The sequence below is a fragment of the Artibeus jamaicensis genome, unplaced genomic scaffold (genome assembly GCF_021234435.1).
Source record: "Artibeus jamaicensis isolate MK-2021 breed Jamaican fruit bat unplaced genomic scaffold, CSHL_Jam_final scaffold_474, whole genome shotgun sequence".
Lineage (NCBI taxonomy): Eukaryota > Metazoa > Chordata > Mammalia > Chiroptera > Phyllostomidae > Artibeus > Artibeus jamaicensis.
Window position 1 is genome coordinate 40,142,912 of NW_026522046.1, and position 12,110 is coordinate 40,155,021.

The 12,110-nt window shown below is 49.7% G+C and overlaps 1 long non-coding RNA gene across 1 annotated transcript in view; it reads right to left on the bottom strand.

Moving 5' to 3' along the window:
* Window positions 1–12,110, bottom strand: part of LOC128626292 (uncharacterized) — a 16,343-nt gene continuing 4,233 nt past the window's right edge. The window contains exons 2-3 of the long non-coding RNA XR_008390218.1: window positions 10,093–10,235; window positions 1–76 (exon numbers count right to left, since the gene is read on the bottom strand). This is a non-coding gene — a long non-coding RNA (uncharacterized LOC128626292). The remainder of the gene's footprint in view (window positions 77–10,092; window positions 10,236–12,110) is intronic.

Genomic DNA, 12,110 nt, shown 5'->3' on the forward strand with positions numbered 1-12,110 from the left:
GCCATCTGACAGGTGAGCGGGCATCAGCAAGTCCCGTGAGTCCCCAAGGTCTGGAGGGAGGAGAAAGTCACGTGGGCTGTTGAGGAAAGAATATTCAGCAGGAGAAATTCTGGTAGGAGTGAGTTTGAACCCAAATGACACAAACACTGAGAAGCAAAACCTCAACAGGTTGAGGAAATGCTCCACAGAATGGCAGTCCGTAGCTCATTTTATACATTAGAATCGAAGGAGGAGGTGTAAGGGGGCGACATGAAACCTGCAGGCACGAGCGGCGGGTCAGAGAGCCAGGAGAAAGCAAAGAGGGGAAACCTCTGGGATGGACAAAGGGTGGATGGAGAGACGTTTACGTCTTTCACATTGGTGGGTGCAGAATCATAATAACTAACATTTACGGCACAGAGACAGGACTCCAGGACACTGATAACAATGGAGGGGGGGTGCTGTGGTTTCCTGCTCTGGTTGCGACTGTGCCCCAGGGGTCTGGACAGGTGATTATTCAAAATTCCGAAGTGTGTTACCTTAGATGCCCAAAAACAATGGATAATTTCAAAGGTTTCCGTGTAAGAAATGTCCAAACCTATACATAAGTATTATGAGTTTATTTGAGCCAAACTGACAATGGCCAGGAAGCAAAAATCTCAATGAATTGAGAAAATGCTCTGGAAAATGACAGATTTAACACCTATTTTGTAGATTGGAATCAAAGGGGAAGATGTAAGGTGGGCCACACCAAATTCACTGGTGATTAGGGAGGTGAGAGAAAGCAAAGCAGGGAAATTGCTAAGTTTGGATACAAAGTAAAGCGAATACAAAGAAGAATAGATGCATTCTTCTTTTCCATTGGTGAGTATAGGTCAGTTAACAATTAACATGTACAGCACATAGAGACCGTGTGTGGGAGATTATGCCCTCAGGGGTCTGGAAGAAGGGGATTACTCTGATATTTCGAAGGTACGTTATCACAGTGGCAATAAGACAATAGACAGGCTTGGTTAAGGTAAAGACTGACCTTTATCAAGGACGATACCAACCCACGACATGACTTCTCATTAGGTTTCGCTTTTAGTTAGGAAGTGTTCACTTCAGACCACCCTGTCACCAGACAGGGACCGGGCCCAGAGCGGGGTCTGCCTTGGGCTGGCCTGTGATGTGTGGGTTCTTGACGTCATGCAGGAAGTGTATCAGAACATGAGGCCAGGTGATTTTGAGAGGATGTCTATTAAAGCCTGGGACAGTGAAACAGGAAAGGGCCTAGGCTAGAAGAATCGACAGGAGAAAGACTAGGTGGGGCTGCTTTGGCTCTCTAGAAACGTTGTGGCCAAATGAGCCAAGGTGGGGCTACCGTCGGCTCACTGGAGAGTCAGAGAAAGGGGGGCTTTGGGTTGGGTTCAGGGGTTTAGCCATTGCTCCCTGAGGTCCCTTAGAGTTTCGGGGATGCTGGCCTGTGGGGGAAGAAGAGAGGGAGGGAGAGGTGCAGTTGTGCTCCCAGAAGGAGCTGGGTCCTTCGTCTTGAGCATTTTAAAGCCTGGGAGTTTAAGGGAGGTCTTAGGGAAGGATTTCAATAGAACAGTCGTTAACTTTTCCAGGTGTATCCTTTCAGGGTTGTGGTCTCCACTGATTGGTCAGTGACGGGGCAGGAGTCATTAGTCATTGCAGCTGGTCCTGACGTCTTTTGCCTGGTTTTGCTGCTTTTCTGGGAGTGGAACTGAAATACGGCTAGATGAGAACTAGATGTTATCTGCAGGGAGGAAAGATCAGAGGGGTCCAAACTGCAGGACCGGCATCTGCCGGCAGGAAAGGCCACCCTGAGGGGGAGGTCTGGCGCCAGTGTTGCCTGTTGCTAGGCCCGTGGGCCTTCTGCCCTGGACCTTCTGTATCTGGCTATACTTCGCTCAGCCAGTTTGTCCAGTTGTCTGTCTGTTTCCTCATTCCACTTGCCAAGGAATTCTCCTAGCCATTTACCATCCCTCCTCAATCCCATGCGGTTACTTTAGGTCACTGGGTTAGTAAGGCTGCCACAGAGGCCTCCCCAAGCTTGTCAGGTTTATATGTGGCCTCTTTTTCATCCACGAAGGTAAAGACCGACCTTTTTCAAGGAAGCCACGGGCCCAGGATGCGACTACTCACCCTGTCTGGGACACTGTAACGTTAGTCACTCCCTCTATCACCTGGTTCTTACCCTCATCAGAATTTTAGTTGTATAATTCTCCTCATTTTTGGACTATGCCTTTTTAATCTTCTTGTCACCTCTAGAATACAAAGACCCCAGCTTGTCCAGCAGTGCCGTCCTCCCGACGTAGTGTAGGCCGCCTCCCAAGAACAGTGCCAGGCTGACCCTGACTTTACACAACCGGTCTTCCTCCTGTGAAGACCCCTCCTCTTTTGACGCCCTTCTTCCTTTGGCAGCGAGGATCTGGGGATGGGCAGAACTATACCTCTTGACAGCAGGAAGAAGCGACAGAATATGAAACCTTCATCCATTTACCCTTAGAAGGTTAAGATTATAAGGGCCCAGGTCTCTTCAGGGGGAAAATGTTAGCATAGGCAGCTCGAGATTAACAGAAGAGAAAGAAGCAAAACTGGCTAAGCTTAATTAGATGGGAAGCCACAGCTTCATATACTTCATGGGAAAACAGCATTGCCCCACAAAGGGGACCGACACCCCTGCATCCCCTCCCACCGCATAGGGAGGAAGGATCTCCCCAGAAATCAGCCAGCTCTCCAGTACTGGGATTATCCGGTGGGAGGAGAGGGGGGAATTCCTCTGCTGGCAACATGCCCACAAGAAGCCAAGACAGCACACGGGAAGGTCCTCCCACTTTGAGGCGTGGGCAGTAGGAGCCATGATGGTGACCACAAAGGGGAGGCGTCTAACCTGGGAGAAGGATTGGATTGGATAAGAGACGCAGAACCTCAGAAGATCTAGGCAATGATTGGTTAGAGGAAGGGCCCAGCACAAGCCTGAAAAGGAGTGTGAAAGATTGTTCAGTTTGAAAGCTCGAGATAGTAAGATCAAAGCTTTACAAAGGCCTCTCACTCAGTAACACACATTTGTTCGCCTATTTGTTGGTGTGCTCTTGTGCTCACATGTTCTCTCTTCATACCAGCCATGTGGGCTGTAGGCTAAGTGGAGGCAGTCTGGCTTCCTCACCCAGGTGTCTGGGTAACTAAGGGAATCAGTGTTCCCACAGCCTTGGAGGGGCCTGATAACTAGTGTTCTCATAGCCTTGAGACCGCATCCAATAAACTGTTCCCATAACATGAAGTGGGCTCACATGCACAGAATTGTGTTGTTATATCATTTCAATGTTCAAACAGACTCATAACAAAGACATACAAATGACTAATAAGCACGTGAAAATATGCTCAGTATCACAATCTTTTGTCATCGAGGAAAGAGCATGTCACCCCCACTAGAAAGGCTAACACTTAAAAAGTTGACAGTACTAATTGTTGGTGACGTGTGGGATGTGGAATGTGCGATGGGACAATTGCCTTGGAAAACATTTGGGCAGCTTCTTACAAAATGAAACATGCATCTACAATGAGACCTCACAGTCCACTCCAGGCATCTACTCAAGAAGTGAGAACTTTGTTCACACAAAAACCTGTGCATAGGTGTGCCTACATAGCATTATTACTTATAAACACTAAAACTGGCAACAGCCCAAACATCCATCAAGGAATGGAGGGTAGATCACATAATGAAGACCCCTCAGAACCACAAGGGAAGGACGGCCAGCCACGTCCCAGAAACACTGCGGAGTCCCCCTGCCTGGAGAGCTGTCCAGGAGGCAGCTCAGTGCTGGGGCTCAGGGTGGGTAGGAAGGGGCTGGGCTCTCAGAGGATGGAAGTGGTCTGTGTGTGGACACATGTAGAGGTGAAACGTATGTCGTCAGAAAGCATCGAACCGCATACTCACATGGGTGCAATTTATTGCTTGTGAATTGCACCTCAATAAATTGATGTTTTGTGAGCCTGCACTGCTGGAAGTGGGTGAAGTCCTGGGACAGGTGGAGAGCATGGAGCCCCCCTCCCCGTCTCCCTCCCTCAACTCCTGAGAGTCCAGCCCCAGCTCGTGAAAATGCTTGGAAGAGAGTAGTGAGCCAGGAGGTTCTAAAAGAGCAAGAGGCTGGGGCCCAGGGAGAGGCCATGGGGCATGGGAGGAGGCTGCTGCCTGGGTCCCCCACGGCCCAGAAGGGGTAAAGTGGTGAAGTGACAAGGGTCCAGTTGCATGTGACACAGTGTCCTGGAGCCTTGAGATGTGTGTGTGTGTGTGTGTGTGTGTGTGTGTGTGTGTGTGCACGTGCAGGGGGAGTTAGGTGTGCTCTGGGCTGGGGCACACATTAATGGCCACACAGGTTTCCACACGACTTGTCTTCTCCCACTTGTCATCCTCTGGTCCAGGGGCCACCCTAAAAGGCCAAGGCCCCTTGCATCCCTGCTGCGATATGGGATCTGTCTCTCTCCAACCTCAGGGTGATACACTGAGACATTCCGGAAATGACCTCGAATGGTCCTTGCACCACCCAGGCACTCCAGTCCCCACCCCCCTGTCCTCCTGGTTCCGGGGTTCCCCCACATTCCGTCAGTGTTCTCAGAGTCCCCTGCCTGTCTGCCTGGCCAAGGGCAGTGTCTCCCCTTGGGTAGAATCATTTCCCTGGTTTGGGGCTGCCCCTGGGGAAGCATGCCTCCCACTGCCCTGAGACCCTTTGTGCCCCACAGGGCGGGGCTGGCCTGGCTCTCTGGCCCCCTTCACCAGTGACAGTCAGTGGTCCTCACTGGTTGTTCCTGCTAGTGCCTTGTGGAAGTGAGGTGTGAAGGGTAGGTTCTTGTCGGAATGTTCTGAGCTACTTTACCTTACTCAGTTTGAGAATAAATTTGAATTTATTCGCCAAGTTCAAAATAAAAAAAAAAGACCCTCCTGGGCTCTGGAGTAAAGCTCAGTGAGGAGGCAGATGGGACAGCACTGACCTCTTACAACTGAGGTCTGAGCTTTCATAGCCCAGGGCTGAGCAGAAGGCTCCCGGGGTGAAGGGTGGGGGTGGAGCAGCCTGGAGCCCGGGGGCAGCCTCAGGCGGTCCTGGGCACCTGCCTTCTGTGCTGGAGCCTGTCCTGTGTGCAGGTGCCTGGCACTATCAGTACTTCTCTCAGCGTAGGGGGTGGGCTGTTGTTTCCTAGCTGTCACAGCTTCCACACGGCAGTCCTTCCTCTGTCTTGCGACATTCATGTTACTGTAATTCTTGGTCCAGTTGCCCAGAGCATTCCCTATGCCACGTTCTTTTTTTTTCTTTATTCATATTTATTTCACGCTGAATTTGGTCCCGGGCCATGAGCTTCTGTTTCTCCAGTTTCTTCTGGGATGTCCTTTTCCTGCAGCTTCCTCAGCTGGTTTGGGGACAACCTGCTCTTTTCAGTAGGGGCATCTCAGCGTGGCAGGCAGATTCTCCCACGAGCTCTGTAAGTTCTGTGCTGCGTCTTGGGCACTTTGCTCACCTGGATATGCTCAATGGCCAGAGAACCTACATTTAAACCCTTAAGTTTAACATTGCTCTCTGCATTTTTAAGCATGTGCAGCAAACATTCGGCACTCTTTTTGGGCCACCGACCCTGTGTCTAGCACCACTGTTTGGCCTGGGCACACCTACCAACTCCACCATTGTATCGATGGAATGGGAATGCTGCTTTTTTAAAGTGACATCTTTCAGACACCTGGTGGCTTTACTTGGTGGCTTTTTAAATATGCATAGCCTTGATGGCCTGAGCAATTTCACGAGTGTTCTTAAAGTGAACACATAGATTGGAATCTTTTTTATTTTATTGATTATGCCATTACAGTTGTTCTATTCCCCCCTTCATTCCCCTACACCCTGCACACCCCCATCCCCACCATTCCCTCCTTTAGTTTATGACCACGTGTCTCAAGTTCTTTAGATTCTATATTTCCCATACTATTCTTGCCCTCCCCCTTATCTATTTTCTATCTACTGTCTATGATACTTATTTTCTGTACCTTCTCCCCCCTTCTCCTCCTCCCACTCCCCTGTTGCTAACCCTCCATGAGTTCTTCATTTCTATGTTTTCACTCCTGATCTAGCTGTCCTCTTAGTTTGCTTTTGTTTTAGGTGTGGTTGTTAATAACTGTGAGTTTGCTGTCCTTTCACTGTTTGTCTTTTTTATCTTCTTTTTCTTAGATAAGTCCCTTTAACATTTCATATAATAAGGGCTTGGTGATGATGAACTCCTTGAACTTGACCTTCTCTGAGAAGGTTAAGTGCCCTTCCATTCTAAATGAAAGCTTTGCTGGACAGAACAACCTTGGATATAGGTCTTTGGATTTCACGACTTGGAATACTTCTTTCCAGCCCCTTCTTGCCTGTAAGGTCTCTTTTGAGAAATCAGCTGATAGTCTGATGGGAAGTCCTTTGTAGGTGACTGTCCCCTTATCTCTTGCTGCTTCTAGGATTCTCTCCTTCAATTTAATCTTGGCTAATGTAATGATGATGTGCCTTGGTGTGTTCCTTCTTGGGTCCAACTTCTTTGGAACTCTCTGAGCTTCCAGGATTTCCTGGAAGTCTATTTCCTTTGCCAGATTGGGGAAGTTCTCCTTCATTATTTGTTCAAATAAGTTTTCCACTGGTGGCTGTTCCTCTTCCCCTTCTGGTACCCCTATAATTCGAATGTTGGAACGTTTAAAGATATCCTGGAGGTTCCTAAGCCTCTCATTTTTTTGAATTCCTGTTTCTTCATATTCTTCTGTTTTGTCATTTTTTTCTTCCTTCTGGTCCACTCCCTTGATTTGAATCCCAGTTTCCTTTCCATCACTATTGGTTTCCTGTGCAATTCCCTTCATTTCAATTAGTTTAGCCTTCATATGTTCCTCTAATTTGTGACTAAAATCAACCATTTCTGTGAGCATCCTGATCACCAGTGTTTTGAACTGTGCATCTGAGAGTTTGGCTATTTCTTCATCGCTTAGAGTTATTGGCTCTGGGGCTTTGAGCTGTTCTCGAGTCAAAATGGTTTGCTCTGTTTGCGCCTGTTAGGTATGAGAAGCGGAGCCTTAAGTGTTCGCCAGGGCGGGGCTACCCAGGTCGCTGGGTTGTGATGCTGTAGGTGCGGGAGGGGTCAGAGCTGCGCAGTAGCAGCCCCCTCTGCTGCTTCCCACCGCTGGGGCCTACTTGGTCAATCTCACTGCTCGCTCCTTCACAGGTCTATCTGTGTGTGAATGGGTGACTGTGTTCAGCCTGCTGCCCTGTGCCCTCGCTGGGTCCGCCTGTTGCAACACCACACCTGGTGTTCACGCACACAACACCTGGGATTCACGCACCTGAGTCCATCTGACCTAGTTTTCCTGTGCAACCCCACTCTGCCAACTTCTGGTTTCGCCCCTCTTACTGGTCCGGCTGAAGAATTCGTTGTTATCAGACTTCCGAAAAGTTCAATTTTCTGTGTTTTGGCTATGTTTTCTGTTGCTAAAATTTTGTTGTCTCTAAACTTGGGTGTGTGAGAAGGCACAGCGTCTCCACCTATGCCTCCATCTTGGCGGAAGTCCGAATCTCTTGATTTGCATGATTTTGTGGGGTTTTCTGAGTCAAGTGAATAGCAAACCATCTTCAGAGGTCACCTCAGGACAGTGTAATAGTGTGCAGAAAGGAGGTCCCCAAATAGAGATTTTTAAGGGGGTCCAGAAATCAGGGTTCCAGGGAATATTTAAAAAAAGAGTGTCCTCACCCCCACAAGTCTGAACTGGGGGATGGGACATATGGAGCAGTGCCATTGAGAACTGTTTTGCATAGCAACAGTTTTGCAACTGACCTCAGGCATGGCCATTTAACATAGCTATAATTTTGAACTGGTTTCATGGATATGTTAAACAACTGTGGTCATTTAACTGGGAGGCAACTCTCTGGTTACGTAGGTTACATTGCCTCAGTGAGACCTCAGAGATGATTTGCTGCAAGGCCACAGGGCCTCGCCTGCCCGGACTTACTGTGGCAGCCCAGAAAAGCTGGAAAAATACGGGAGTGTTGGCAGGTGTAACCGACTGTGGGAAGAATCGGAAATGGGGCTGCAGAGGAAGGTTGGGGCTGGGATTTAAACCCAGGCACGGCAGCCACGCTAGAGGGGACCACGTGGTCTCGGAGTAAGGGGAGGACCATGTGGCTTGGGGGCTCCCTTTGCCACACAGCTTAGCAAGCCAGACAGCAAGATGTAGCAGCGATACAGACCTCTCTCTCAGCAGTTTGGAAGAATACAGGAGAGACACTGTGGGAAGGAAAGGGGTTAAAGGACTGTTGCTGGTGGGCCAGGAGAAGGTGCCCTGTGGGTTTGGATTAAGGACTGGAGATCCCGGTGACACTGCTGATGGTGCCAGGAACTGAGGAAGGCCTGCTAGTTGAGCACGGACTACTGGGAACCGAGGGGCTACCTGAGCCACAGACCTCTATTTCTTTTCCTGAAATACAGTACCCCTGGCTGACTGGCCCGGGCAGAGGGGGGGAAGGAAGAACTGTGTGTGTTTGTGGGTGTTTTAAGGGACTTTGGGGTTTTAATGAAGACATTAAGTCATTACTCTTGTCTGTATAACTTGAATAAATAATTCCTTTCCTTTTCACCAATCTCTGACATTGAGAGCTGGAATTCCCTGGCCATGGGCAAGGCTAAGCTAGTACAGGGGGACTGAGGGAGAAGGGGGGGTTCATTTGGTAATAGTATCTTGTCTGACCCCATCACACAGGTCCATTCTGTAACAACAGTTTCAGGAAGAGGAAGCTTTTATTTTTTTAAAGGAACTATCTTTTAGTTTAAAAAGATCAAGTTTATTTGCTTTCCACTTTCTGCTTTTCTTGTCGTTTCATTCTTTTTTATTTTCTCTTATTGACTTTGTTCCTTTTCTGTTCCAGTTTCTGAGTTAACTGCTATGTTTTTTTTTTAATTTGAGTAATAAAACTAGGAAATAATACAAACATCACTGTGCAATGAATTCTCCTCCAAAACCAGGTCAGTTTCCACTTCCTCTTTGACTCAGGACTCATTTGCAAAAATAACTGAAAATTTTCAACAAGTTAAGCTTTATTGTATCTTTTTGTTTCATTAATGTCTTCTTTTATAAAGTTAAGTTCAGAAAATGTGGCCTAACCAATTTTTATTTTTATTTTAATTATTTTATTGTTGTTCAATTATAGTTGTCTGCATTTCCCCCCACCAGTCTGCCCCAATTTTTAATTTTTTTGAAATTGGGCTTTGATTTGCAGCTTGGTTTGGGAGCTTTTAAACTTTTTCATGAGACTTTGGGAAAAAAGTGTGTATTCTCTGTACGCATACTGCATTTTATATGAAAAAATAAAATCACCAATAGAATTTGGTTTGTATGCCTTCATGTTGCATTTCCTCTGTGATCTACATACGGTATGTGCCCCAGAGCCCAGGTTCTCAGTGGCTGGTGCGGCTGTGCTCTCCCCTGGTCCCACAGATTTCACTCCTGCACCCCCACCACTGTGGACGTGTTTCATCCAGGTAACGTGCACCCCCGCACCCGTTTCACGCTTTATCTTGAATGCCGCTTTCTCTGGTGTTAACACCGGATCACGCCCATTCCGGGGCTGTGCTTTTCAGCCCATCACTTGCACACTTTTCTCTGTGGTTGCCGGTGTGTCCCTTACAGGTTTTGTTTCTCTGTCCACCCTGAGCTCCTGACCTTGGTCCCAGGTCACCCCATGAGGCAGGCCATGCTGGGCACTAGGGGCTTCAGAAGGAGGAACCTTGATGACCCTGGAGGGTAGGGCCACCATGAGTTGGTGGAGCCAGACCCGAGATGACAAGTCTGATCACTGCGTCAGCCCCACACAGCAGCACCTGCCGACTGCTGACTAGAACCAGCGCCCAGCCTGTGGCTGCTGGCCTGAGCCCACCTTGGGGGGGGGCGGTCCAATGCTGGGGAGACCCAAGGGCCCTCCCAGAGGAAGGCCACCCAACCGACTGACCTCTAAAGGCAGGAACATGCCGTCAGAGAAGCCTGTCGGGCTGCACCAAAGGGCTGACCCACACCCATCGCCTCAAGTTCAGAGGGGACTACTATAGGTTCATTACCTTCTCAGCAGGTTTTTTTCTTTCCCTTTAAATTCAAGGCTGATGACGTCTCGGCTGAGTAACTTCGCAAGAAGCCAATTTGGGAAAACTCAGCGAAGGATACATGGTTTCCTCTGTGGTGTTTATTACAACTCCATATGGATCTATAATTATTTCCAAATTTAAAAATTAATTAAAAGACCTATAAGGCTGATAGATTATATAATTTAAAAATAATAGCTACCCAGATGTAAAAAGGTCTGACTGTGAAGTGGAGAGCAGTTCGTTCTGCATTATCGCTGCGCCCAGGGGAACGGCACAGCGATCGGCACTTCTCGAAACTTTCAATGACTGGTTGGTCTCGTCTCCTTCCCCACGTCACAGCCGGCTGTCGTCACGACAGTGCTGTGTCGCAGACAGTCCCAACACCGTAACTGTCAGAAGAACGCATGCTTCCCCACCCACTGGCCAGTGGGTGGCTAGGGGATTGGCCTGTCCGGGTGGGGGCTCTGGGCTGCAGGGGTCCCACTCCTCTCGAGGTTCTCGTCCTCCTTGGATCAGCAGCCACCAGGTCACCTTTAGAGTCTCTCACTGGGGCGGACAAAGCAAGTGCCACCTCAGGATACATTTCACCTCCACCCCCCCTTATCTGCTCACATCCATTGGCCGAAGCCAAGCTAGGGGTGACTCTGCCACCCTGAGGTCATGGTGGGGGGTGGGCTTTAGTCCAGGACATAGTTGAGTGGGGAGGGCTGTGGGACTGGGTGCTCAGTGGGCTACACCCCCCAAGTGGACCCTGCTGCCAATGGCTCTGGGCGCCCCATCTTAGCTTACATGTCACCCCTTGTTTCTGCCCTGATCCTGGCTGAAGGCTCCTGGACCTTGGGGAGGAAGCTAAGAGCTCTTGAAGCAAACTTGTCTTTGGGTACCAGTGGGCACTGAGGTCAGGGGCTTGGCTGAGGGGCAGCAAGAGCAGGGGCGTCCATCCCAACCCCAACCGGGTATGCACAGAACCGCCTGAGCACAGTGAAACAGAAGGGTCCTGGGGGTGACACAGTCACCTGAGGGCTGAGGGCACAGGTCCTGCATATCCCTAGCCAAGCCCTCAAAGCCTAAAATGTGGCCTCCCCTGACCACAGATGATGGATGGAAGGGGACACAGCTCTCAAACATGCATTTCATCCTCGTGGAAGGGAAAAGCACCCTCCCTGAATCCCTGGCTCTGTCTGCCTTGAGCACTTAGTGGAACAGTGAGGCACAGGCTGCTGTGAGCCTTCCTGGGGGCACTTAGCCTCTGAAGGGCCAGACCCGAGGTCCCTCTGCCTGGGTGGTCGCCTGGACCCTTCCAACATCCTCACTGAAGTCTTCCAGGCACCAGAGAGGCCAGAATGCACTTCATGATGAAGGGTGAACCAAGATGTGGGACAGAAGGACCGTTGGGTCCCCTCCACTCTGAGGACCAGTGCCAAGGCGAGAGCTGGTGGATGGACAGTCTTCTTGGAGGAGACGGTTCCTGGGCCAGATACTGTGGGGTTGGTCCTTGGGTGCCTTGGTGGGAACCTTTTCCAGAGGTGCTTTTGGGGTGCCTGCAGCACGTGTGTGTTAGCATTTGGTCTCAGCCCCATTTCTGCAGCTGACACACGCCAGCAAAATCCAAGACTGGGAAAGGCACAGTCCATCCCACCCACTTTCAGGCCAGAGGCCACTTGGCTGTGCGACAGCCAAGGTATGTTAGGTCAGTGCATGACCTTCTGTCCTTGCAGTGCTGAGCACAGGCCCTCCCTTCTGTCTGCCTCTCCCTCTTTCTCTCCATCCTCAGCCTCTGAGTTCAGTCTCATTCAGCAGAAGTCAGAGGTCAGCTAGACTCCTGCCCTCAGCAGGCCCCCACTGGGCATCTCATAAGAGGACAGTTGGCTCCTCAGCTTCCTGAGATAATCACGTTCCTCCCTGCTCTCTCCTAAGTGCAGCTCAAGGCCATTCCCCCAAACCCCATGTCTTGGTCCCTCCTTTTGTGGGCTGGGGAGTAGGCTGTCTCCCTG